We start from the raw sequence: 26,098 nt of genomic DNA on the forward strand, positions 1-26,098 counted from the left end.
CCTATAGTGGGCGAGGATGTCGGTGTATGTGAGGAGCGGCGTGTAAAGGGTTGGGGGCGGGCGGAAGGAGAGTGAGTCACTACGTCAGGCGGCAACGGCCCGCAGTAAATGTTCGCGGGCCCTGGAATGTGCCGCTTCATTACCTCCTAATTCCATGTGACCTTGGCTCCATACGTAGTGTGCGAGGGGCTGATGGAGAGACAGATATAGAATTCGCAGGGCTTGAGGATAGATGCGGCCGGTGAGGTAGTTAAGGCAGGCCGATTGCGAATCTGTGAGGACTGGGATGTATTCCTCTGTGGTTTCTAACGCGAGGGCAATGGCAAATTCTGCTGTTGTGAGTTGCGAGGTGCGAATCGTTACGGCGGTGAGTTCTTGTCCCTGGTGATTGGTGACGCTGGGAACAAAAGCTTGAGGGTTGTAGGCCGTGACATATTCGTGCCGAGTGGTGGCTTGTTGGGCGTATGCCGCCGCATGGTGGTGAGGTCTGGCTTGACGGCGGGCAGTGTTGTACTGGGCGATGCACAGTCGCTGGCGAATAGGGAGAGGGATTCGTTTTCTTTGTTCATGGTGGGCTTGAGCTGAATATCCGAGTGTGGTGAGTAGGTTCCGGTCAGTGGGTGTAAGGGTGAGCCGACGTACTTGCATGACTTTGTGGGCTTTGATTAGTTCTTGGCATGAATTTCGGAGCCCCAACTGGAGTAATTTTTTGGTTGCGGTAGTAGAAGAAAGGCCGAGCGCCATCTTCTAGGTTTGGCGGTTTACAGTGTCGATTTTCTTGATTATGGCAGTTTTGAGGAGCAGGTATGGTGTGCCATACGTGATGCGACTTGTTAGAAGTGCTTGGACGAGTCTGTTGGTGTCATGTTCTTAAGGCCTAGTGGTCTTTGTGCTACTCGATTTAGGAGGTGTGTTATCTGGGTTATGTGCCTTGTAGTGGTAAGGTTGTTTGTGACCCGGAACCGTCTTATGGGAGATTGATACCTAATGTGCGAAGTTGGCAAGCATGGGAGATTGCTTGTCCATTCAAGGCAACTATTGGAAGAGGAAGTTTGTCCTTGACGCGCGGTGAGGCCCATTTTGTGAGAGTCAGAAGCGATGATTTTTCGGGTGCACATGTGAGCCCTCTTTGTTGCATGTAGTCTTGAATGATGTGGACAGCTTGCTGTAAGGTGTCTTGTTCGCCAATGGAGCCAGTGGAGCTCCATAGTGAAAGATCATCCTCCGCATATATGGCGTGTTTGAGGTGCGGAAGGGCTTGCAGCAGTGGAGGTAGGTCTTTCACTGCAAGGTTAAACCGAAGAGGGCAAAATACTAATTCTTGGGGCGTGCCCTGTGGTCGTGTAGGAAACGGAGCAGAGCGCGGGTGGCTCAACGCAACCGTAGCTGTACGGTGTGTTGAGAATGCTTTCTCATGGTTGTATGTATGTTGTCCGCAGTTTGTCGAATTTTGTCTGGTGGGTATGGCTTCACCGGACACATTGTCAAACGCGCCTTCAATATCAAATGCCTGGATTGTATAGCAATTGTGAGATGTAAGGTGGTCGAGAAGGTCTTTCTTTACGTATAAGAGTATAGTATTGCCTTGTGAGGTGGGGACGGTAGGCAAACATGGGGTCGGGGAAGTGGTGATGATCTTCTACGTAAACAAAGATGCGGTTGTGAGCGATGTGTTCAAACAATTTTCCCAGGCCGGAGGTCAGAGACATTGGACAGAGATTATCCATCTTGAGAGGTTTGTTGGACTTCGGTATAAGGGTGAGGTCTGAATGTTTCCATTCTGGGGGATGGGGCCTTGTGCCCATTGTGCATTCTGACACTCCAGGACGCGATCAAGGCTCCCATGATCCAGGTTTCTGAGGAGTTTTATTGGTATCTTTTGTTTGCCAGGTGTGCTTTTGCGCGTGAGTTTGTGAAGGATGGCTTCGAGTTCGGATATAGTGAAGGGGGAGTCCAATCCAGCGTCAGGTTGTCTTGTGTACACCGGAAGGGGCCGAAGGGAGTCTGAGTGGAAGCTTGCATAGCGTTGCATGAGGTCGTGAAGTATCTCTTATTCCGAGCCCGAGTTGTTATGGATGAGATAACGAGGTTGATGAGTTGTAGTTGTATTCGTTTCTCGTGTTGCCCATCAGTGTGTGGAGAATATATCATGTTTTACGGGTCCCAAGCATGCCTTGCTGTGTGTCACAGAACTTATTCCAGTTCGCTCTGCTTAGGTGCGCGGAGTACTCGGCTGCTTCCATTGCCATGCGTCCGAGGCGCTGTTTGAGTTTTCAATTTGAGCGGTTTTTTTTCAGCGTTTTATCAGTCCTGCGCGGGCATTACACAGAAGCTGCAAATGAGTATTTATTGCAGGGTAGTCAGGGTTAAAGGGGATTTTCTTGGTGTAATTGCCGAGTCTGGTCTTGGCTTCATGGTCCTAGGTCTATGAATCGTACATCTTGTTGATGATCGCGGAATTTCTTCCTATTGGTTAAAAGGGCAGTGCCAAAACGAAGTTGTGGTATTTTTGATTGGTGAGCGTCAGCGCAAGAGGGCAGTGGTCACTGCCCAGGGTGATGTCGTAAATTCCCAATGGGCGTCTTCTATATGGTCACGGGCAACAATTGCTTAAGGCCGGTAGGAGAGAGGAAAAGAGGGTGTACTTCGCGAAACTTGTGCCCGATGCCTCGTAGGGGTCACACCAAGAAGACGCGCTCACAAAGGGGCACGTCCTCGTCTTCTTCGAGGCTTATGCCGTGATGATCATGCTTGGGATCTCCATGATGATGATGAGGATGATGGAGACACTCCAAAACGGCGCACACCACCTCCCGAAGATTGGCGTGTCCAACTTGGCGTCTGCGCTCTGTCCCTGATTCTACACGCTGATTCCTCTGTCGGTGATTCCACTTCTCGGTAACCGTGAAGTGAGGGGTGGTGTCTCGGGAAACGCTATACCCTATTCGATTTGTCGTTTGAGGGTAGCTTTAAAGCGTCAAATTAAATTTCTGGATGGCCTATTGCAGTCTGGTGCCTTTAATGGTATTTCGTCCGTAGCCCCAGGCACGTGCGGGGCGTTAAAATTACCTATGATAATCAGCCGCCAATGTTTCACGCTGTTCGTGGCGCGTTTAAGTAGGTCATGAATACCGGAAAACAAATTCTTAGGCGGACTGTAAAGGTTAAGCACGAGTAAGCTTGGTTGGAATTTGTGGGCAGGGAGAACTTCTTTAAACGTGTGGTCTATTGTGCTTGGTAGATTTGAATCGGCGCATTAAGAATCATGCGGACGAGGATTGCAGTGCGGATGTTTGGGTTTGACGTGTAAGCCGTATAATACAAGAGCTGAACATGGGGAGTCTCGGTTTCCTGTAATGCGATGATTTCCACTCTGCTCTGTAGAGCGAACGGCAGACGTTTGTCGCGTTTATTGGTATACGAGCGGCAATTCAATTGCCATACAAGCAGTGTGTAAGAAGCTACGGTGGTCTTCCGGCCAGGCGGGGAGATTAAATGAATGAGTCCTCATCATCGTAGTCAGGTAGTACCATTTGTTTAGGGTCAAAAGGCAGGGGATGTTGATTGAACTTCTTGTGCCTTTTTACCCTGGGGGTGTTGGAGGTGCTCTAATCGTTCTTTGCAGTTTTGGAAGCGCTGTTTCATTCGGTATATGAGGGAGTTTATGGTTTGGACAGCTTATGACAGGAAGGCCTTGATGGTATCTGTCGAGATCTTTATTAATTCTTGCACTTGAGGTAAGCTGGCGATAGGTGTAGGCATCGGGTCATTTCGGATAACTTCAATATGGGAGGGGCCGGGGGTAGAGGGTTGTGATTCCTACATTGAATTGGAGGCATTGTTTTCCATGATGAGTGGTTTTAGTTCAGTGATTTGGGCTTTCATTGCATTATTCTGGTCAGCTTGTTGAAAGAGCTGAATTTTCAGGCGTGCATTTTCTTCTTAGAGGAGGGTTACTGTTCCGGGGTAAAGTAAGGTGGTGTTGGTTGTGTGGAGGGTAGTGGAAGCAGTATTTTGTGGCGGAGCAGCAGTTGGCCGAAAAAAGACTAGTGCTGAGCAGCTCACCTTTTTTTAGCCAGCCGGAGCCAGGTAGTTACCTTGCGTGAACGGAGGGGGTGTGGGTAGGGGTTCAGTGTTGACTTTTCGGAAAGCGAGACGCGGTTATGGTTTCAGTTTGCGTTTGAACTCCTTGCTGGCGCTAGTGTAAGTCCACAGAGCTTGCAGCAGGGGACACAGTCAGGGGTCGGAGCGGCGTTGTGGGTGTGACACTGTGCAAATGTTTCTTTTGGGATCGGGGCAGTTGTCTTGACGGTGACCCCGTTCGCCGCACTTAGCACTGCACTGATAGGTTTTTCGGCAAGGGCAGCAGCTAGCAAAGCATTACAGGCCCTCTTATAGAATGGAACGTGAGGTCCGTCGAAAGTAATAAGTGCTGCATACGACTTCCCGAGCATTCTGATGTCCAAGTTGGGTGGTCCAGTAGTATGGATGGCCATGCGGAGTTCAAGCGAGGTGGCGCCTTGGGTGATGCCTTGAATGACGCCCCGGGAAGTAACCTGAGGGGTTTTATATAAGCCGTCATTTCGTATATTATAGAGCCGATTTGGATAGCAGTGAGGAAAGGGAGGGCGTAAACGACGGCTTCATTGGGAGCGCTCACCGCAATGGGGCTGCGTTGCGCTTGGGGATGTACAGCGACTTGGGAGTAGAAGAACTGTGCGACTGGTATGTTCCGGGCGAGTTCCACGCTGTTGGTTATTTGGTTGCTGGGACAAGCTCCGAACCGAAGGCCCTAGCGCGGGCGAATGATGTTGTTGTAGCCTGTGACAGGCAGTCGAGGAGCAGGCGGTGCACAGGAAGCGGCAGGGTGAATGCTGCATTCTGGGTTTACTTGAGGCGTGATCGGAGGGTTGGGGTTCTTGAGGGCTTGTTTTGTGCGCAGTACTTGTCTCCAGGGGTCGTGGCGTGGCAGCGACAGCCCACTGTGGGGGTCAAATGCTGGTACGTAGTATTCTGGCGTCATAGTTCTTGAAAGAGGCTGCATGCGTGGCGCTAGATGTGCTGCCAGCGCAGCTGCTAGGAGCAGAGCGCATGCCAAGAGCGTGACGCAGCTGGGGCTTGCTAGCTAGCTTAGATAGGCCAAGTAAAGTGAGCAGCCTGGTCGGATTTTCGAATAGTGATGGCTGACCTGTGGAAGTACGAATCCACGTGTGGGTGGTGTCCAGGTGATCCGCGTGATGCAGCTATCCTTGTAGTACAGTCAAACCCGACTATATCGAACCCGTTTACATCGAATTATCCTCTAATCGAACCATTTCTGCGTACAGAATGTAATCTATGAGAATGTATAGCAAAAATTACGCTTATATCGAACAGAAATAGCAGCAAATACGGAAATATCGAACGCCAGGGGCGCAAAAGTGCCCCCCCCCCCAAATTGGCTTTCCCTCGCGGCAGAGGAGAAACCCGCCGCACACCCTCGAAAAGTGGTTTAGCCCTGCGGTTCCTGTGGAGCTCCTTCACCTCGCTCTTTGTTGTGGAAGTGTTTACAGAGCTCTCGGAGTTTCCGGACACCGTTCATGGATCAACGGCCGACGAGTTCGTAAGCGTGGATGACGGTGTCGCGACCACGGGTGAGCTCGTAAACGAAGTTTACGTTTCAGACGGTGCACCGAACTCAAGCGGCTACGAGGAAAACGACGAAGAGCCTTTGCCGACAGCCTCAGAAGTGTTTGATGCGCTCGCGCTAGTTCGTCGTTTCTGCGCGAAGGCCGAAGGTTGCGGGCTCAGCTGCTCCGACTCCTTGGACAATGTAGAAATGTGCGTGCTTTCGCAGGCAGCGAAGCTGCCTAAACAGAAGAAAATTCAGGACTAGTTCGGGCGGAAGTGAGTTTGTTTCATTAATAAAGTGCTTTTATAAACGGTAGGTGCTTTTATGCTGTCCAATTCTTCAAAATGCATATATCGAATTATGCCATATATCGAACTCGCGGGCGTTTTTTTGCGACTTCGATATAACCGGGTTTGACTATACGTTTTACGGCAATAACTGGAAATTACTGGTCAAAATACCAATCGATGCGGGAGCCGACGGGAAGCATGTATGCATGACGCGGCCCCTAGCGGCCTGTTCAGAGCTAGAAAGCCTTGTTTAAAAGTTCCATTTGCGTGGCGGCTCTACGTTTCGAACCCACGAGCAATATGGCTCCAACGGGAGGTGTGAAACACTCTACCAACAAAGCCATGACGTCACGCCTGGATAGCCGTGCGAACGCCCCTGATGCCCATCCCTCTAACTTGTCCATTCAGATGGTTCGGGGGTATAGGTGAGCTGAAGTGAAATCAAATCATGTATTCTAATCATTTTATTTGCCATCAAACATGGTAGATGGAGGGGTCGGCGGGAAAAAAAGCTGCTCACAGGCAGCTTGACCAACCCACAGCCCCTGATTTGTTTGGTTCAGCGCAGCATCGCAGTTGCACATCATTTTAAAGCATGTGTGTGGCATTAGAAATGAACTGAACACACAGAAAAAAAAATCATCTTCATTCCTTGGGAGAAGAAGAAAAAGAAAAACAAGAACCATAAAGTAACTTGCAGTGACAACAGAAATCACGGCTGAGCAAGGAATCACAGCCAAAGGAAGGCATCAAACTAAGGCACTATACAAGAGTCAGCCATTCCAGTAACAACAAGAAAACAAATCAAAACCATCTACTTTGCAGGCGTTCAAAAGAGACAGTAAAGTGTAAGATAAACGCTGTTGACCGGTATTTAGACTAGAAGTTTGTACTAACCTGTTTTCTGCATATCTCGTTGGGTAGTGCGAAAGGCTTTCTTGCAAATTTGCAAGGCCTTGTAAAGCAGTCTGGTTGTGGCTGCTCTTTGTTTGAAACTTCACGCTCAGTCGATATTGATACAAGTTGTTCATACTGATTATTCTGGCATTGTGGAGTAGTTGAGGAGTGTGGAATCGGTACGATGCGTTGTAGACATGACGAATAACTTTTTTCTGCAGGATATAAAGGCGCTGCAAACTAGAGGTCACTGAAGTTCCCCATACAGCTTACAAAAGTAAGATCAGGGAAAAAAGCCAGTTTTAAAGAAGAAATTTAGCTCGCGCTGAACAGAAAATGTTTTATTCGGCCTAGCATACCAGCGATTGAAGCTAACTTCGTGAAAAATCTTATATGTTCGCCCCAAGACATATGAGTAGAAAATATTACGCCAAGACACTTGAAGCTCCCGACAATACCTACATTAGACGAGTGCAGTACTTTGGTTTCACCTGGTGTGATGACCTCATTTCTTTGCCAAAAAATAACGGCTTTAGTCTTTCTGTATTTATACGCATGAAGTTTGATGCTGCCCAATTTCTAGCATTGTCATGGAGTTGTTACCTGCTGATAATATATTAGAGATAATTTTGTCTCAAAAGAAGGTGCCAGCATCATCTGCACAAATATTAAATCTCGCTTCCCGGTTTATGTTTACAATATTCTTAAGGTGCAGAATAATAAGGAGAGGTACCAGTATGCTGCCTTGGGGTACGGCATCGAGAATATGTTTAACTGCAGAACAGGCACTAGTCAGCTTAACAACTTGCTTTCTACGGGATAAGTATGACTATCTCAATTTCAAAGTTCTACCGCGAATGCCATATTGTTCCAATTTTTTAACAACATACTATGATCTACGAAGTCGAAAGCTTTTGACAAATCGAAAAATTCACCAGGCGTTATACACTTTTTTTTAAATTGTTTTCAACAATTTCAACAATATCAACAGCGTATTTCAGAAGTCAAATCCGGACGTCTTCAATATCACGGCATGTAGTGTTGTGGAGATTCTGGATTACAGACATTATTTCATGAGCTGGGGTAGGTCGCAATATTATAGAATCGCTGTTGGGAGTACTCCTGTATTCTAAGGCGTCTGACATTCCGCTCCCCGTAGAAGACCCAACAAAAAGGAGTTAAATTCAACTGCTAAATCCTTTCCGGGTAGTTCTTGGCAAATAACTTGTAATTTCGTAGGTGAGGCGTAAGAACTGCCGCGGTTCAGCAGAGCGTCCAGTGGAGACCATAGTAACTCATGTCTACCGGGTTCAACGTTCAGCAAAGAGAGGTGCTCCTCTCTGCGCGTGCATCTCAGTTTTTAGGCAGCAAGTTTCTCTGCTTTTTAAAAATTAATAAGTCATCAGGTGATCGTGCACTAAGAAACCGTTGATAAAACCAGTCCCTGATTTCCATTTCCTGGGTTGGTTCCGCTGTTACCTAAGTTTTTAGTCATTTGCGTTTTGTTCGGCAAAACTTCAACGGAAAATAAGAGAAATGCAACTTCCTAAATTGGTGAATAAACAAGCTATATCGTTTATTTCCTTCATTTAGCTGTCCCTCATTTGCCCAGTCAATCTTTATTACGTCGTTTCGAAACTTTTGAGGCGTAGTATCTGTATTAGCTGTTCGTATACGTCCTGGTTTTCATTTGTCTGTAGGCTACTACCGCTCACACAGAGAAATACAGGCAGGTGGTCCCTCAGATTGTACGGTAGTACGTCATGACGCTGAGCGCTGATAGTAGGCGCCTCGATAGGCAAGCTTGCAGGCGTGGAAGCTGCTATGTTAACCCGTCCGCCGCCTATGTGGAACGCCGCCATCGCGTTCCACAAGCTGAGCTCGTCGCAACGTATCGTCTGGCGTACACGTTACGGAGCAGGACCAAGGCAGTGGCGCCTTTACCTAAGCTTGCCGCCAGCAGAACGTTGATCTCCAAGCACATCCACATGATTCCTGCCCACCCGCAAATTCCGCTCCTTTCGCTATAGCGTACTGTGACGTCACCAAACGATTCCCTGACAAGTAGTTCGGTTTCATTCGCACGGTTGCGAGCGCATGGGGTTCCAATCTGATTTACGCAATCCTCCGCTGCGTGTAGTGCAGTGTTTAACGTTGATGCGCCTAACGAGGCCATGCCGACGAATTATTAATAGCGATGTGCAAGTTTTGTATCGTTGTACAATAAACATTCAAATGGTCCTGCGAAGGCACATTTCACTTTCGTGTTTTACGGATTGTATGAAAGCAAGATCAACACGTTTTTTTATTTCTGCCAGGCAATGTACGATGGAAAATCCATATGCGAAATAATATCTTTTAAATATGAGAAAAGTACTGCTCGAAATGGTAGCCTGTTGTAGCAAAAAAAATTGAGACAAAAACAGAATAACCTACGCACAAGTTTGATACTGCAGAATTATATTGTACCAGGGCAACAATTGAATACGAAATCAAAACGCCAACAGAGAGTAGACGTTATTTTTACAATTCCGGAGGTTCGTATTGACATGTTGTAATTTTTTACAGTGTCGCTGCTGAAGGAGCCCCATATAAAATTAGTTGTGTTGGACAATGGGAAGTGGGAATGCTTTTTAACGAGACGAAAAGAACCAAGAGATGCGAAATGGCGATGTTTTGGACTCCCTCCACATGGCCAGTTAAGCGTGTTCCTTGTGAAGTTACTATTCCTATGATTGGAAACTATACTACGAAGGAAGAGAGAAAAATTGAATTCACACCACAGAATAAAAGTGTTTTACTGAAGCTGACATTCAACTTTAAGAACGAAACTGAACTTCCGTATAAACAAACGGTAAGTGTTGATTTTGCTGAAATATCTGGAACAAATGCTATTACTTCCATTCCTGAAAGATCCGTACTAATTTGGTAAAAATTTGGCATGCGTAATGGCATTTAGGAAGCGCTCACACTCGATTGTATGGCTATTAGGCAGGTGGATAAAACTGTAAAAAATACTGGGTGTGCAAGCTCTTAAATTGTGGCAGTAGTTGAGGCGTGGTCTCTAATTTATTTATCTTGCGACATAAACCAGTGTACCGTTGCAAAAATTACGGTTATATAAAAAATGTTTCACGAATGATGCCTAAAAGCCACACTACGATATTTAGACGCTCGCTGCAGTTTACTAGCTAGTTTAGGCTTCGGTAGGGTTGAAAAATGCTCCTCACTACTTATTTTTGTTGAGTATTTGTAATTCAGTATTTGTACTTATTTTTGTTCAGTATTTGTAAAGACCTCGAATTAGGAGAATATAAAACGCGCCACAACACCAAACATCAGTCCGTTTCAGAGAAGCCGAACACAATCTAAGTGCATCGGAAGCTAGCCTGCTGTTGAATTCAATTCACAACCGTAAAAACTTCGGGTTTTCTGAGCTCTGTGATCATAGGCATACCCCGTTTACTTGTAAGTAATCCAACAAGCATTTCTTGACTCGAAATATAGCTCTCAGCTCTGGTTATGGTTTGACTATTAAGGTGTAGTGGTGCCACAACGCTCGGAGGTTTAATAAAATGCAGGGTAATGTTGTTAAACCTTCCCCCTTAGCCGCTAAAAATGTACTTACAACAAAAAAATCTACATATCTGGCAGCAGAGGGGGTTAAGAATCCCTGGCTCCAGACAGGCCTTCATTGGAATTTGACCCTGGCAACGCATGCAGTCTGTCTAGCGAAGGAAGCTTAGCTGCACTAGTAGAGCAACTCTCGGACATAAACTGGGATATCATGGGGTTTATGAACGTTAGAAGGGTCGGAGGAGGCTTTATAGAGCTCACTGGCGGGCATATTCTTTGCTGCAGGAGACCCCAAGAGAAGAGGGAACACCGGGGGGCATTTTTAAGTCACACAGAAAAAGCAGGAAACGTGGAAAAGTTTTTCAGCATTAGCGAGAGCGTAGCGGTTATCGTGATAAAGCTACCCAAGCGATACAGGTTAAATGTAGTGCAGGCCTATTCGGCAAAAAACATCTATGATAATGAAGCCATGGGTAGATTCTGCGAGGAAGTCGAATCAGCAATGCAGAAGGCAACAACGCAGTTCACGATCGTGATGGGAGACTTTACGCAAAGGTCTGTAAGAAGCCAATGGGGGAAAGGTCAGTGAGAAACTTCGGATTGGACAATTTTCACAACCGAGAATATAGACTCGTGGAATTTTAAGAGAGAAATAAACTGAGGTTAATGAACGCATTCTTCTACAAACGAAAGAATAGGAAATGGACTTTAAAAAGTCCCGATGGAACAACAAAAAACAAAATCGACTTCATTATAAGTGACAACCGGGATATCGTCGAAGATGTAGATTTGCTAAGAGCCGAAATAGCGATCACAAGATGTTTAGATGCAAGATAAGGCGGTATCTTTGAAGAGAAAAAACGGAACTCGTAAAAACTAAGACACCCCGCATAGAATCAGTCACAGCCAGATCGCACGAGCTTAAAATGCATTTCAAAACAAATCCGCACTTTCAACGAGCTTGAGAAAGTCAGTGTAGGCAGGCTAAATGACAACCGAACATCGGCACTAACTGAATCAGCAGCCGCTGTGGGAGAAGCAACATGTAACTGGGAAACTAAGTAAAAAAGGAAGGAACGGATCGCCAAATGTGATAACATAAACTTGTGAAGTGCGGCTGATCGGATGGAATTCGCCGAGTTGTCGAGACTGATTAACAGAAATAAAAGAAAATACATTCGGCGTTATCACATGACAGTTTTTGAGGAAACGCTGCAAATAGGGGGGAAGCTTCAAGGAAACTAAGAGGAAACTGGCCATCGGCAAAGACAGCGTGTACGCACTCAGAGATACGAGCAGGGTAACATAACGCACAACTTGAACGCTATATTTTTTTTAATCGGCTTGCTTTGTTATCTCCCGCCGCCTGAGCCAGGCGTGTGACGCATCAACAACTGAGCGTCATGTCTTTCCTCGCCCTTTCTTCCTTCCCAACTCCCTCTCCCTTGCTATGCTTTAAATACTGTGTCCACGGACGAACAAACGTTTTTCAGTCCCCAGCTCCACGCCCAGCTCTGTCTCGTCTGTCGTCCACGCACCGTGTGTGTGCCGGCTATGTAACAGTGGCGACCAGCAATAAAGGAACCCATGAAGTAAAAGAAGAACACTGCGAGAAAAACCACGGTACGGTCTTTCAAGAACCTGCAGTAATAACAACGGCAGCCATGGCCCATCACCATCTTCCCGAGTATGACGGCGAGAGGGACAACTGGAAAGCGTACGTCATCAAGGCAGAAGCTTATTTCGAGACAAGGGTTGTTACAGACACAGCGAAACAAAAGGCGTTACTCCTAGCACCGTTAAATACGAGGACTGTGCAGATTCTGACGGGACGGGTGGCTCCGAAGAAACCGAACAGCCTAACCTACGAAGAAGTCATTGCAGCGCTGAATGAATATTTTGACTAAAAGCGCCACGAAATAACGGAAAGCTTCCGGTTCTTCAATGGAAGCCAGCACGAAGGTGAGCCTTTGCAACATTTTCTTGTCGACATCCGACGCATTGCAGACAACTGCAATTTTGACAGCATGCTGGAACGAATGCTCCACGACCGTATAGTCTGTGGTGTCAGATCAAAGGCCTTGCAAAAACTGTTTTTGGCAAAAGCAAACTTGCCTTTGGAAGACGCCCAAGCAATACCATAATCAGCCGAAATGGCAGAAGATGATGCAAATAAGATATCGGGCGATACATCTACCGTCCTGAAGGTTGACGCGAAGGGCGTGTTGACGAACGAGCCTACTCTAAAATGCGGACGCTGCGTAAGTAAGAAGCATAACAGCCACGCATGCGGCTGGGCCAAGAGTAGGTGCTATTGCTGTGGTAGGCCGGGTGATCTTGCGAAAATGTGTTCGAGCGACGCTCCGAGGAAACGCGAAACCGTGCAGACGCAAGGCATGCGGGTACGAGCAATGGCGGTGGTAGAAGACTGTGCGGAGGGGAACGTAGACGAAGCTATGCACCTCTGGACTTTGACTTCATCTCGGAAGTGGCAATTAGAGCCCCCATTTACAGGACATTCATTTGGTGCGGCGTTGACATGCCAATTCTGATAGACACGGGGTCGCCATCTGCGTTGTGCCACGTGAAATTTATGAAAAGAACCGGGAGAGATGGCCGCTATTGCAACCTTCATCGGTCAAGGTTTCCTGTTGTCTTGGCAAGCTCCCCGTCCTAGGACAATTGGACATGAAGGTAGCCTACAAGGTTGCCGTAGTAGACTGCTCCTTGTAGTATTAAATTGCCCCGGTCGTAGTCTTTGCGGGCGGTACCTAATTTTTCAGCTGAGCAACGCAGGGTCACCTGTCTTTAACTTGACTGCGGAAGCAGGATCGCCAACGAGTCTCTCGGGCGTAGACGACATCGTCAATGACATTCAAAACGTTCTTTAAATCCTGTATGCGAACTCGAGCAGTACCCATTGAAGGTGATTGACGACATGTTTGAGTGCCTATACGGCGGAGAGTACTTGAGCACTCTCGGCCTGCGTGACGCGTATAATAAAGTACCGCTTGACGAAGAATCGCAGAAGCTATGCGTAATTAACACTCATCGAGGGCTATATTGCTTCAAGAGGCTGCCTTTTGGCATAGCGTCTGCCCCAGCCATCTTCCAACGAAAAATCGAAACAGCCCTGCAGGGGCTACCAGGTGTGCAAGCTTACCTCGATGATGTGTTGGTTTCGGAGCGACAGGGAAGCCGTGGGACCCTGCGAGCGGTGCTGCAGCGTTTCCGTGAATACGCTGTAAAACTCTGTCTAGACAAATCCAAATTTAGTCAGCCTTCAGTCACGTAGTTAGGGCACCAAATCGACAAAAACGGCATACACCCCACTGAGAAACATGTGGAAGCAATCGCCCGGGCTCCTAGCCCGACACATGTGCAGGAACTACGCTGATTTCTGGGCATGCTGTCGTATTAATCCAAGTTCCTTCCGAATATGTCATCTTTGCTTGCACCTTTGTACCTGTTGCTTGGCAAAAATGCGCGTTGGGTCTTGGGAGAAGCCCAACACACCGCCTTTGCCAACGCAAAGCAGTTCCTACTTGCGGCAGGTGTGCTCGTTCACTAGGACCCCGCAAAGCCATTAAAAATGGAGTGCGACGATTCTCCGCATGGCATTGGTGCCGTGCTGTTTCAAACGGATGGAAAAGGGAACCATACCATAGGCTTCTCTTCGCGAACGCTGACCACTGCTGAGCGGAATTACTCCCAACTAGAACGTGAGGCCTTGGCCCTTGTTTTGGGGGTGTCGAAATTTCGCGACTATCTCCTCAGCAGAGATTTTACCTTCGTCACAGATCACCAGCCCCTCCTGGGCCTGCTGAAAGCGGTGAAGCCCACGCCAGCGTTGGCCGCAGCGCGAATACAGCGCTGGGCTCTCTACCTAGGCGGATTTCGCTACAAGCTTCAGTATTGGCCCGGTAAGCTGCTACTAAACGCCGACGCCCTCAGCAGGGTACCGCTGCAGACTCCAGCACCACCAGTGAGAAGGGAACCCCCAGAGTATGTTTACGCTTTAGCAACTTTCGATGATAGTACTGTGTCTGTCGAAAAACTCAAAGAGCTAACTGCACGGAACCTTTTGCTAGCGAAGGTCGTGGAGTACACCAAGCATGGCTGGCCGAAACATGTAAAGGACACAGAGCTGGTTCCATTCTCGGACCGCCGGTTAGAACTATCCGTGGATGATGGGTTGTTACACTGGGGTCATCGAGTTGTTGTTCCCACACAAGCACGAAAACGGGTGCTACATATGCTGCATGAGACACATCAAGGGTCATCGGCAATGAAGGCTGTCGCCAGATCGGCATTCTGGTGGCCGGGACTAGACCAAGAGATAGAACACCTTTCAGCGTCGTGCCACAACAGCGTGCAAAACCTGCCTATGCCAGCCTCTGCTCAACCAATGAGTTGGCCAGCCGTTAAGAAAAAATGGTCCAGGCTGCACGCCCATTTCGCCGGGCTGGTCGCAGGCAGCATGATACTGGTGGTCGTGGATGCTGCCACTAGGTTGATTGAAACCGTGCCCATGAGGCAGGCAAGCACGCAGTCTACAATTTCCAGCTTACGCAGCATTTTTGCCAGATTCGGTGTTCCACGCCCACTAGTTACAGACAATCGCACGCAGTTCAAATGATGGCGAACGGACAATGGCTCGCAGACGGACAATGGGACGCAGTTCTTCGCAAAGTACGGACAGTGGCACGCAGTTTTTCGCAAAAGTGGCAAATTCTTCACTACAAGAATTCGCCACCTTGCGAAGACCAATAGCATCGCACACCTCCATACGGGTGTGTATCACCAACAATCTAACGGGCTCGCTGGACGAGCTGTTCCGACGATTAAGGAAGCTTTAAAGAAGATAAGTGTAGGTCCTTTAGAAGAGAAACCTGTGAAAGGTTTTTTCAACCACAGGAGAATGCCGTGCCAGGAGGGAAAATCCCCTTCGGAACTTCCATTCGGGTACCTGATCCGCTCTCGCTTGGACTCATGTTTCCCACCTTTCCCATGGTCAACCCGGGAGACGGAGGAGTGGACACTGCCGCCTGACACAGCCGTGTACGCCCGTAACTACGGCCAGGGGGAGAAATGGACACCAGGGAAAGTTCAGTTCACTACAGGGTCGCGCATGGTCACCATATAAACGCCCGCTGGGGTGGTTCGGCATCACATAGACCAAGTGCGTTCCAGGCCGAGCCCGGCATCCGCTCGGAGTGGCGTTCACTGAGACCAAGACGAGGGGAACCCTTCTGCTGCAGCTGCGTCCACGCCGACCGACAACGAAGGCGATTTGAACGAGCAGCCTCCAGACTAGGTGGCACCTGCAAAACCGTCGCCGCCTATCCAGAAGGCGCAGGAAGAGAGAGAAACAACCTTTACTGAGCCTATTTCAGGTGACGCTCGCAGGCATCAGACGGAGTGGAACCCTGTTCACAAGTCCCATATGAGTCCAATAGCTCCTGGCCCCTGGACGCGAGCTCTTGCTGCGTCGACAGTTCGGGGCTGGACATCAAGATCTCCCATCGCTCGGGTAGGTGGGGGAAGGTGAAGGGGGAGGAAAGGTAAGGGATTCTTGAGCTGAGTACACTCCGCCAGTATGTGCGGCAGGGTCCCCCCCAAGTTTTGCGACGCTGTACTCGGGAAAGAAAGCCTGTACAGCGTTTTCAATACTAAGGGAGGAGAAATGTTGTAAATCGGCTTGCTTTGTTATCTCCCGCCGCCTGAGCCAGGAGTGTGACGCATCAACAACTGAGCGTCATGTCTTTCCTCGCCCTTTCTTCCTTCCCAACTCCCTCTCCCTTGCTATGCTTTAAATACCGTGTTCACGGACGAATAAACGTTTTTCAGTCCCCAGCGCTGTCTCGTCTGTCGTCCACGCACCGTGTGCGCGCCGCCTAGGTAACAATAATAAATGTAGCAGAACGCTTCTACACGGGACTATATGCCAGCGACGTTACACCAGGGGATACTGCCAGTAGAACCTAAGAGGAGGTAAGAACGGCTCTCAACGTCATGAAAAGAGAAAAAACTGCAGGTGACGAATGCATAACAACATATTTTTTGAAGAAGGAAGTAGATGTTTTGTAAAAGCTCGCTGTACTATTATCGGAATGCTTGAAGAACAAGAAAGTGCCCAAAGCCTCGAAAAACGCCCACATTACTCTGGTTCATCAGAAGGTAGACCCCAGGGACCTCAAGAATTACATACCTACCAGCGTACTCTCCGTTGTTTGCAAGCTGTTTACCAAATTTATAATTAGCCGCGTATATAACAGCCTAGATTCCTATCAACCGAGAGATCAGGCTGGGTTTAGTAAAGAGTACTCAACCATGGATTACATCCATGTCGTCAACCATGTGATAGAAAAACCCGCCGAGCACAATAAACCCCTTTAGGTGGCATTTATTTATTTATTTATTTATTTATTTATTGACATACTGCTAGCCTGATTGCCAGGCTTTAAGCAGGAGTGGGGGAAAGTGGTACAAGAATATTCACCAAAATAACAGCGAGGAGAAGGACAGGTCGCGTGATTATACAACAGACAATACTATACAATATCGACATAGTTTACACGCACACACATACACACTTGTATGCGCGGAAGAGCTAGTTACAAGAGCTAGTTATAGATTACGAGAAAGCGTTTGATTCCGTGCTCACCACAGCCGTTTTTAACCCGTCCTTCGTATTTTAACCCTCGTATTTTAACCCTCCATTGTGTAATTGGACATTTTCTTCTTCTATTCCCATCTCGTGATATCCACTCGGTTAACCTAATTGTCCACCAGTCATGCGTTCGTCTCAAAGCATGGCCAGGCCACGTCGATTTGTATTTCTTTATTTGAGCTCTGATATCGTAAACTCTAGTTTGTTCTCTTATCCATGTAGCTCGTTTCTTGTCCCTGAGTCTTCTTACTAACATAATTCGTGTCATGCCCGTTGATCTGACCTGCGTTTGAGCTCTTGGTGTTTACTAAGGCACCAAGTTTAAGCTGCGCATATCATCACTGGCAGTATACACTTTTGCACATTTTTTTATTTGGGAGTGCTTGCCGACTGCGCCCTAACCAATACCTATTCTGCGCAGCATTTCTCTCTCGTGGTTTGGGTCAGCACTATCCATCTGTTCGATGCAGATGCCTTCTTTTGCTTCTTGCAGCGTTTTTTTTCCTAAGCCGAAGAAGACCTCCTTGGAATGCTTATTCCTTATTATATAGATACACTCATATTTATTTTTAGTCCCATGGCCGTGATTTCTGATTGTAGATCATAAAGCATTATTTTCTTGTGTTCGGCAGTCTCACTCAGCAAGACTCTGTCAACCGCAAACCTCAAATAGCTGAAATATTCCCTATTTATCCTTAATCCTACGTTTTCCCACTCAAGCTTTCTAAATACACCCTCGAGACATGCTGTCAATAGTTTTTGAGAAATGGTGATTCACCTTTTTACTCTCTTCCAGGTCGGAAATTTCTTATAGCTTTGCTTGTGGAGCCTTCTCCTACCGTGCGTTCCTTATATAAGTCGCTTAGAAGGCTTATGCAGGTTTTCTCTATTGCTTGGTCTTTTATCGCTTCCAAAACCGCTGCCTCTTTCTCGTGATCTCTAAAAGCGGAGTAAAAGGGTTGAGTGTATTGTGCGGATTTTCCCATGCCATCGTTGACAACATGGATGTGACCTGCGGTTGAGTACCCTTTCATGAACCCAGCCTGCTCTCAGGGTTGACGGGAATCCAGGCTGTCACCTGTTCGGGTAATTCGAACTTTGCTAAACAGCTTGTAAATAACTGAGAAAAGGCTGATGGGTCTCTAATTGTTGAGGTCCTTGGGATCTCCGTTCTTGAGAATCAGAATAATGTTGCTATTTCTCCAGGCGATGGGCACTTTTTCAGCCTCCAAACATTCCGAAAAAAGTACAGCCAGCTTTTACCGAACCATATCTCCTCTCTGCCTCAAAGATCTACGATTATGCCATCGTAACCTGCAGCTTTTAAATTTTCATGCATTTCAACACCTTTCCAACTTCCGCTGTAGTTACCAGTGGGACATCGCAAGTTGAGCTTGTATTCTCAGTAGCTACCCCTGGTTTAACGTCACTGGCATAAATCCTCGTGTAGAATGCTTGTTCTATCTTAGCTTTTTCGCCAGAGTTGTGCCTAATGTTTCCGTTGTCATCTCTGAATGCGTATGTTTTCCCAATGCCATTTTTAGCTTAGTTGCTTTCAAGCTTTCCATATGTGCAGGGTTTCCTCGATCACCCCCATGGTATATGTATGAACTACTTTTTTTATTCCTGTTAATCAGTTCTGAAACCTCGGCAAATTCAATCCGATACACCGTGCTTGACAATTTCTTGTTAATACGTTTGTCAATTACTTCCTTCGTTTTATTTGCAGTTTTTCAGTTTGTTCCCTAGATTTTGCCCCTCCCAAAGCTGATGCTTACTCACTGAGTGCCGCTGTTAAGTTGTCATTCAGCCTGTCTATACTGACCTCGTTGTGATCATTGAAAAGTGAAAATTTCTTCTGAAGAGTTGTTATAAACTCCTGCGATGTTCGTGCTTTCGCTTCTGAGATTCAACGTTAGCTTTCATCTAATCGTCCCGTGATTCCTGCTCCGAACATTACTTAACACCTCTAGGTCTTGCACGATTCCTCAGTTGTCACTTAGAATGAAGTCGATTTCATTTTTGGTTGTACCATCCGGACTTTTTCATGTCCAAATCCTAATCTTTGGTTAGTAGAAGATAGTGTTAATCAACCTCAGGTTATTCCTTTATTCAAATTAATCTCACCAGTGTATCTCCTGTGGTGTTGCAATTGTTTTTTTTCCCGAAATTTGTCAGTGACTTTTTTCCAATCTGCTTTTTAGCGGCCTTTGCGTTAAAGTCTCTCATCCTAATCGTGAGCTGCGTTGTTGCCTTTTTTATTGCTGATTCGACGTCCTCGTGGACTCTATCTACGTCTTGATCATCATAGCTTGTTGTTGGTGGCTAGGCCTGTACTATCTTTAACCTGCACCGCTTGTTTAGCTTGATCACAATAGCTGGGAGTCGGTCGCTAATGCAAGAAAGCTCCGCCATGTTGGCTGCTATTTGTCTGTAGCATAAAAATCCTACCCCATGTTCTTTCTTCTACTGGAGTCCAATTTTTCCCCACGCAATAAAGATTTGTGTGTGTAGCAGTACGGGCAGTAGGGCGGGCAATCGCCAGTCGGGTGGGGTCATGTGCATGTGATGGAGGGGGGCTGTAAATGCATTGTTCACGCGAACTTGGCAAAGAAGAACTTCGTCAGGACGAGTTATTGAGGGGTCGTTATGCAGAAGACATAAGGGAGTGGTAGCGGCGAAGTGGTTGTGCCTAGCCTGGCGAGCGTGATCCAGCTGTCGCCTTACAGAGAGAGCGGTGGAGAAGGACCCTCAACAAGGAGAAGAATTACTTCAAAACTCTCCGGCGCTGCTTCATGGGCAGCCTGGTTGTTGAAACTCTAAGCCATTTATGTTGGTATTCATGCCACATGAAGAAAGGTTGAAATTCAATATAAAATGTACTCTGCTATTGACATGTGACACTCACTTGGTGCAGAATGCGAAAACATAGCTCAGTTCAAAGATTGATAACAGTAAATTCTGTGACTGTTCAAAAACCTTCAGTTTATATTGTCGCTACAGAGATAAAATATGCGCCTTGGTGTCTTTTTCGCTGTTGTGGTTACGTTTTCGTTGTCATATTAGTATGTTGTAACCAATTGAAAGATATTAGGCGTCAATGTCCGCCAGTCATTTTCTTGGCTTTTGGTATGAACCACTGTCCTGGAATTTCGATTTTCTTAATAGCCTCCGCAACGCCGTTTACGCGGGTATGGTATGTTTTCCACATGTGCTATTGCTTCGAAGTGGATATTTTGTTTGCTCGAATATAATTTGTTGAAGTGAGGTGTGGCATGAAACTTCGCTTTAACTAAAAAATATATTTTTCAGTCTGTGTTATAATGTAATTTGAAGGAGGTTTTGACGAAAAAAATTCCAATTACATCTGCTAGGCATAGTGTTTCGAAGGTTGGAGTAACCATATTGTCAGATCTATTAACATCTTCAGTATATTTCTCTCACTTAAGTGACCTTACCGGTTTTCTTTATCAATGTACGTTCACGTTCGCCATCGCGACCTTATTAGTAAGGAGATTAAGGACAATGTCTTTAGTAGTAAGGACATTATGCTTCCGATTTGGTTCCATAACTAGGGCACCAAATCTGGACAGTTTTATACATGTATTCCAACATGGTTTGTTAACTGAAGTTAGAATTTTCTAAGAAAGAGTAAAATCTGCATCAGAAGAGATCATATGCTTGAGTTTATATTCTACAGATCCATAGCGCGGGTTCAGCCAATCCTGAAAGCGTTGGTGAATAAAGAAATGATTTTTATGCTCAAATAGCAAACTTTCCGGCCGGATGGTTTTCCCACTACTTCTTTATGCTGTACAGGAAATGACCTAAATGGATGTAAGGGCACATTCTTAAAAACACTATTCCTATTATGCTACTTACCCGGGAGAGGTTTGGAACATCATCAAGAAAAGATAACCAGGAATTGAACAGAAAACTCTAGAGAGAGCAACTCATTCCAATGACTGTTCCTTTATTCTCTGTTCAACCTTCGGGGCGACGTCCATGGGTTCTCTCAGCAATTGCAGAAATTATATTTATCCATCCTTTTACGTCATCCTAAAAACTCAATTTATTTTCACAAAGCAGACATTATTACAAAGACAAGCTAAAATTAATTCATTTTTGGAATCCGAAACAGTAATTCCAAATTAAAAAATTAATGAAAACAGTGACGCTCTTTATTTCTTAAAGAACTCTTTGAACAACCAGTAGAGTTATGCTGGCTAGCTTTTGATTGTAGGGTAGGAAGGAATATGTTTTTATCAAGACTGATGATAAATTCCTCTGAGATTACTACAGCCCAGTATCAGTTACCTCCATGGTATGACAAATATGCAACATTTTACTTACTCGCAGTTTGTCGAATATTAAACGGCAATTCTCTTTAATAGTTCACAGTCTGTATTCTCGAAATAAATGTTCTACGAAATTCAACAACCGTGTTTCCCTCAAAACGTACACTCGTTCTTGAATGACGACATTCTTAGCTGTTAAACTTTTAAATTTTGTGAAACCGTTGAACCATTTACCGCATGATTTACTCGTTTTATACCTACAACCTTCAATTTATATACGACTTAGGGCTGATCATTGCTGTCGCAGGAATCATTGCGAATTTGTAACTCTAGTTACTTTTCGTTCTCTAGTGTTCTGATTACCGAGCGCGTCCGCCTGGGATCCTTCTCCAGAACCGCGGTTTCTTCTGGTCTATTACACATACTTGTTTCTACACATTGCGTCTTCATAAAATCCTTTAAAATGACTGCGTGATTTATCGGGCAATTATAAACAATAATATGTACTATATTGTCACGAAGACAAGGACGATGCAGTTGTCTTGAATGAGACACACGTTTATTGGAGCGAACTTGTGCTCCCCTAACAACTCAAACGAATACAGAAGCGGCGAAGCAGCGGTCAACAAAGTGACTTGCACAGGTGAGTGTCGTCGAATCGAATGCCCCCGCGTCCGTACTGCAGGCTTTTTATCTTTCGGCGCGCGTGGTTCTCGAAACGTCGATTCGCATCGAGAATATAGTAGATCCAAGAAGATTATTCTGGGCTGTTGACATTAGATCGGAATGCTCTCCCTATCACAACAGATAACACATGCGGCACAGAAAGAAAGAATGGAACACGCGCTTCCCTTGGCGCAGAGATAAAACAGACCGACGCAGCCGGGCGGTAAAAGCAAAACACAAATAAGCAAACCCAATGTATGGTTCGCGGCATTACCCCCCCTCTAAGAGTGCATCGACCCGATGCTAACATAACCGACAGTACGAACAAATCAAAATAAAAGTTCGTCATCGTCCGTAGAAAGGTTTTAAGAGAACCACGTGGACGACTTCAGGCCGCGTGCGTTGTCGTGATGTGCCGGAGTCACCATCGGGGATCACTTCGTAGGTAAGTTGGCCAACACGTCGTAGAATCTGGTAGGGTCCGAAATACCGTCGCAGGAGCTTCTCACTGAGTCCGCGTCGTCGGATGGGAGTCCAAACACACACACGATCCTCTGGGTGGTACTCGGCGTCTCGGCGTCGGAGCTTGTAGCGGCCCGCATCCACCAGCTGCTGGTCTGTTATACGAACTCGAGCGAGCTGGCGGGCCTCCTCCGCACGTTGAAGATATCCGTGGACGTCGGCGTTGAGGTCGTCGTCTTCTACTTGCGGAAGCATGCCGTCGAGCATCGAAGTATGCCTTCTACCGTAGACAAGCTCGAACGGCGTTAGCTGCGTCGTCTCCTGGATAGCCGTGTTGTACGCAAACGTGACATACGGGAGCACTTCGTCCCAAATCTTATGTTCAACGTCAACGTACATTGACAGCATATCTGCGATTGTCTTGTTCAGACGTTCTGTTAGTCCGTTCATTTGGGGGTGGTACGCTGTCATTCTTCGGTGATCCGTGTTGGTGTAGCGTAATACTCCTTGCATCAGCTCCGCAGTAAATGCCGTTTCGCATTCTGTGATTAGGACTTCCGGGGCTCCATGTCGCAGCACAACTTGGCTTATAAAGAACTTCGCCACTTCTTCTGCAGTCCCCCTCGGAAGAGCGGCGGTCTCTGCGTAGCGCGTCATGTAATGTAGTCGCTACGACAATCCACTTGTTCTGTGATCGTGACGTAGGGAACGGGCCTAAAAGGTCCATTCCAATCTGTTGAAATGGTTTCGATGGGATGGCGATCGGTTGCAGAAGTCCGGCGGGTCTTGTCGGCGGCGTTTTTCGTCGCTGGCAGTCACGGCAGCTCCGGACGTAGTGGGTGGCGTCAGAGGTAAGGCCGGGCCAGTAGTACCTAGCCTTGATTTTTCCAATAGTGCGGGCTGTCCCCAGATGTCCGGAAGACGGGTCGTCGTGGCAGGCTTCCAAGATTTTGTCACGAAGGTCCGCGGGGATGACGAGAAGATAATTCGCTCTTGTTCCGGGGCTGAAATTCTTCTAAACGAGGGCGGAGTTTCTCAGGCTGAATGCTGGTAAGCTGCGTTTGAAGGTCCTAGGAACGGCAACGTTGCATCCCTCGAGGTACTCTATTATGACGCGTAGGTCGGGGTCGGCACACTGCTGGGTGGCTTGGTCACTCTCCGTCACGATCCCGAAGAACGCGCTGTCTTCATCAGAGTCTTGTGGTGGTGGGTCGACGGGGGCGCGGGACAGGCAGTCGGCGTCGGAGTGTTTCCTGCCGGATTTAAAACGACTGTAACGTCGAACTCCTGCAGGTGCAAGCTCCACCGCCCAAGACGGCCAGAGGGGTCCTTCAAATTGGCGAGCCAACACAGCGCATGGTGGTCTGTTACAACCTTGAATGGCCTTCCATACACGTATGGGCGAAATTTTGAAATCGCCCATATAATAGCCAGGCACTCTTTCTCAGAGGCAGAATAGTTTTTCTCCTCCTTCGACAGACCACGGCTGGCATAGGCGATTACCCTTTCGCAGCCGCTTTGCTTTTGGACAAGGACGGCACCCAAGCCTATATCACTGGCGTGCATGTGCATTTCCGTTTCGGCATTTTCGTCGAAATGAGCGAGCACGGGCGGGCTTTGCAGGCGTTTTTGCAGCTCGCAGAATGCTTTTTCTTGGTCGTTTTCCCAGCTGAAAGGGGTGCTATCTTTCGTCAAGCGCGTGAGTGGCTCTGCAATGCGTGCGAAGTTTGCGACGAAGCGCCGGTAGTATGCGCACAGCCCGAGAAATCTTCGCACGCCCTTCTTGTCTTTCGGCCTTGGGAAGTTCGCAATGGCTGAAGTTTTTGCCGGGTCAGGTTGGACTCCCGCGGCGTTGACGACGTGGCCCAAGAACTTGAGTTCCCCGTATGCGAAACGGCACTTTTCAGGCTTCAGCGTCAACCCCGACGTACGAATGGCCTCGAGTACAGACTCCAACCTTGCAAGGTGTTCGTCGAAACTCCGGGCGAATACCACTACGTCGTCGAGGTATACGAAGCAGGTGTGCCACTTAAGGCCAGCTAGCACAGTGTCCATGACTCTTTGTAACGTCGCTGGTGCTGTGCACAGCCTGCTCGTATAGGCCGTCTAGGGTTATAAATGCAGTCTTCTCTCGGTCTCTCTCGTCCACTTCAATTTGCCAGTAGCCGGTCTTCAGGTCTATCGATGAGAAGTACTTCGCGCGGCAGAGGTGGTCGAGGGCGTCGTCGATTCGGGGGAGGGGGTACACGTCCTTTTTCGTGATTTTGTTCAGTCGCCGGTAGTCAACGCAAAACCTTAGTGTGCCGTCTTTTTTCTTTACGAGTACGACGGGCGCAGCCCATGGGCTCTTCGATGGCTGTATAATGTCGTTGCTGAGCATGTCGTCGACTTGAGTCCGGATGGCTCCCCGTTCGTGTGAAGAGACGCGGTACGGTGACTGTCGGGTAGGTCGGGCTCCATCTTCGGTTATTATTCGGTGCTTCGCTAGAGGGGTCTGACGTAGTTTTGAGCTCGACGAAAAACATTCGCTATAGCGACGCAGCAAATCCAATAATTTGTTCCGTTGTTCTTGCGGTAGCGCCGGATTCACGTCGAAGGGCTGCGGGAGCTTGGAGGTTTCTACGAGTGTGCGTTCAAAGTCGGCGACCGCGATCACATCACTTGCTTCTTGCGTTTCTTCGAGGAATGCAATTGCCGCACCCTTCTTTAAATGCTGGTACTCCTCGGTGAAACTAGTAACCAAAATGTGGGATTGGTGTTCCTTGAAGCGCGCAATGCCTCTTGCGACAGACACACCACGGTCGAGAAGCACCCTTTGATCAGTGTCTACGATAGCATCGACGTCAGGAGCAGCATCTTCACAGTAGACTGCGACCATCAAGCTTGCGCGGGGTGGCAGGGTGACATGATCATCGGCAATCCTTACAGCAGCACGTCGTTCGGGGTTCGGTTCCGGCGTCATGGAGTGATGGGGGGAAAAAGTTATTGACTTAGTCTGCAGATCGATGATTGCACCGTTGCCCATCAAAAAGTCCATTCCAAGAATTACGTCTCGGGGGCAGTTAGGCAGAACGACGAACGCCGCAGGGTACGTTGTGCCATCTATGGTGACGCGTGATGTGCACGTTCCAGTTGGCGTCACGAGGTGGCCTCCTGCTGTGCGTATGTGCGGACTGTCCCATCTGGTCATAACTTTCTTCAGTTTAGACGCAAATGGTCCGCTCATTACCGAATAGTCAGTTCCCGTGTCTACGAGGGCGACTACGTCAAAGCCGTCTATGGACACGTTGACGTCAGATGCAGTCTTCCTCGAGTTCCGGGTTCGTCGGGGCGTCGTATCTCTGCTCATACGTGTTGACAGTCGGGCACTGTGCATCATCGTTGTCGTCGTCTTCTCAACGGACGTCTCTGTCAGGTCGGGTACGCGTCGCGCCGTGTAGCTGTCGTCGTGTTGGGAGTCTTGTCAGGGTTAGTTCGGGTCGTCGGGATGAGGGAATGTCGTGAATCACTGTCTTCACGCGTCCTTGCGTCGTTGGAGGGTTTCCAGTTTTTCGCTGTAGAGCAACTTCACCTCCAGACGTTGCTGCTTTTAGTTCCCCCGCGTGGGCTGGGGGACCTTCCACGT

At 47.6% G+C, this 26,098-nt stretch overlaps 2 pseudogenes; both read left to right on the forward strand.

Annotated features, from left to right (window-relative positions):
• The first annotated feature begins 232 nt into the window (after positions 1-232).
• Positions 233-13,265, forward strand: LOC144178043 (uncharacterized; annotated as a pseudogene).
• Positions 13,266-13,966: 701 nt separating this feature from the next.
• LOC144178044 (uncharacterized) lies at positions 13,967-16,050 on the forward strand (annotated as a pseudogene).
• The last annotated feature ends 10,048 nt before the right edge of the window (positions 16,051-26,098 follow it).

This window comes from Haemaphysalis longicornis, unplaced genomic scaffold, assembly GCF_048455015.1.
Source record: "Haemaphysalis longicornis isolate Haplotype H1 unplaced genomic scaffold, Haemaphysalis longicornis Haplotype H1 scaffold_39, whole genome shotgun sequence".
NCBI classification, from domain to species: domain Eukaryota; kingdom Metazoa; phylum Arthropoda; class Arachnida; order Ixodida; family Ixodidae; genus Haemaphysalis; species Haemaphysalis longicornis.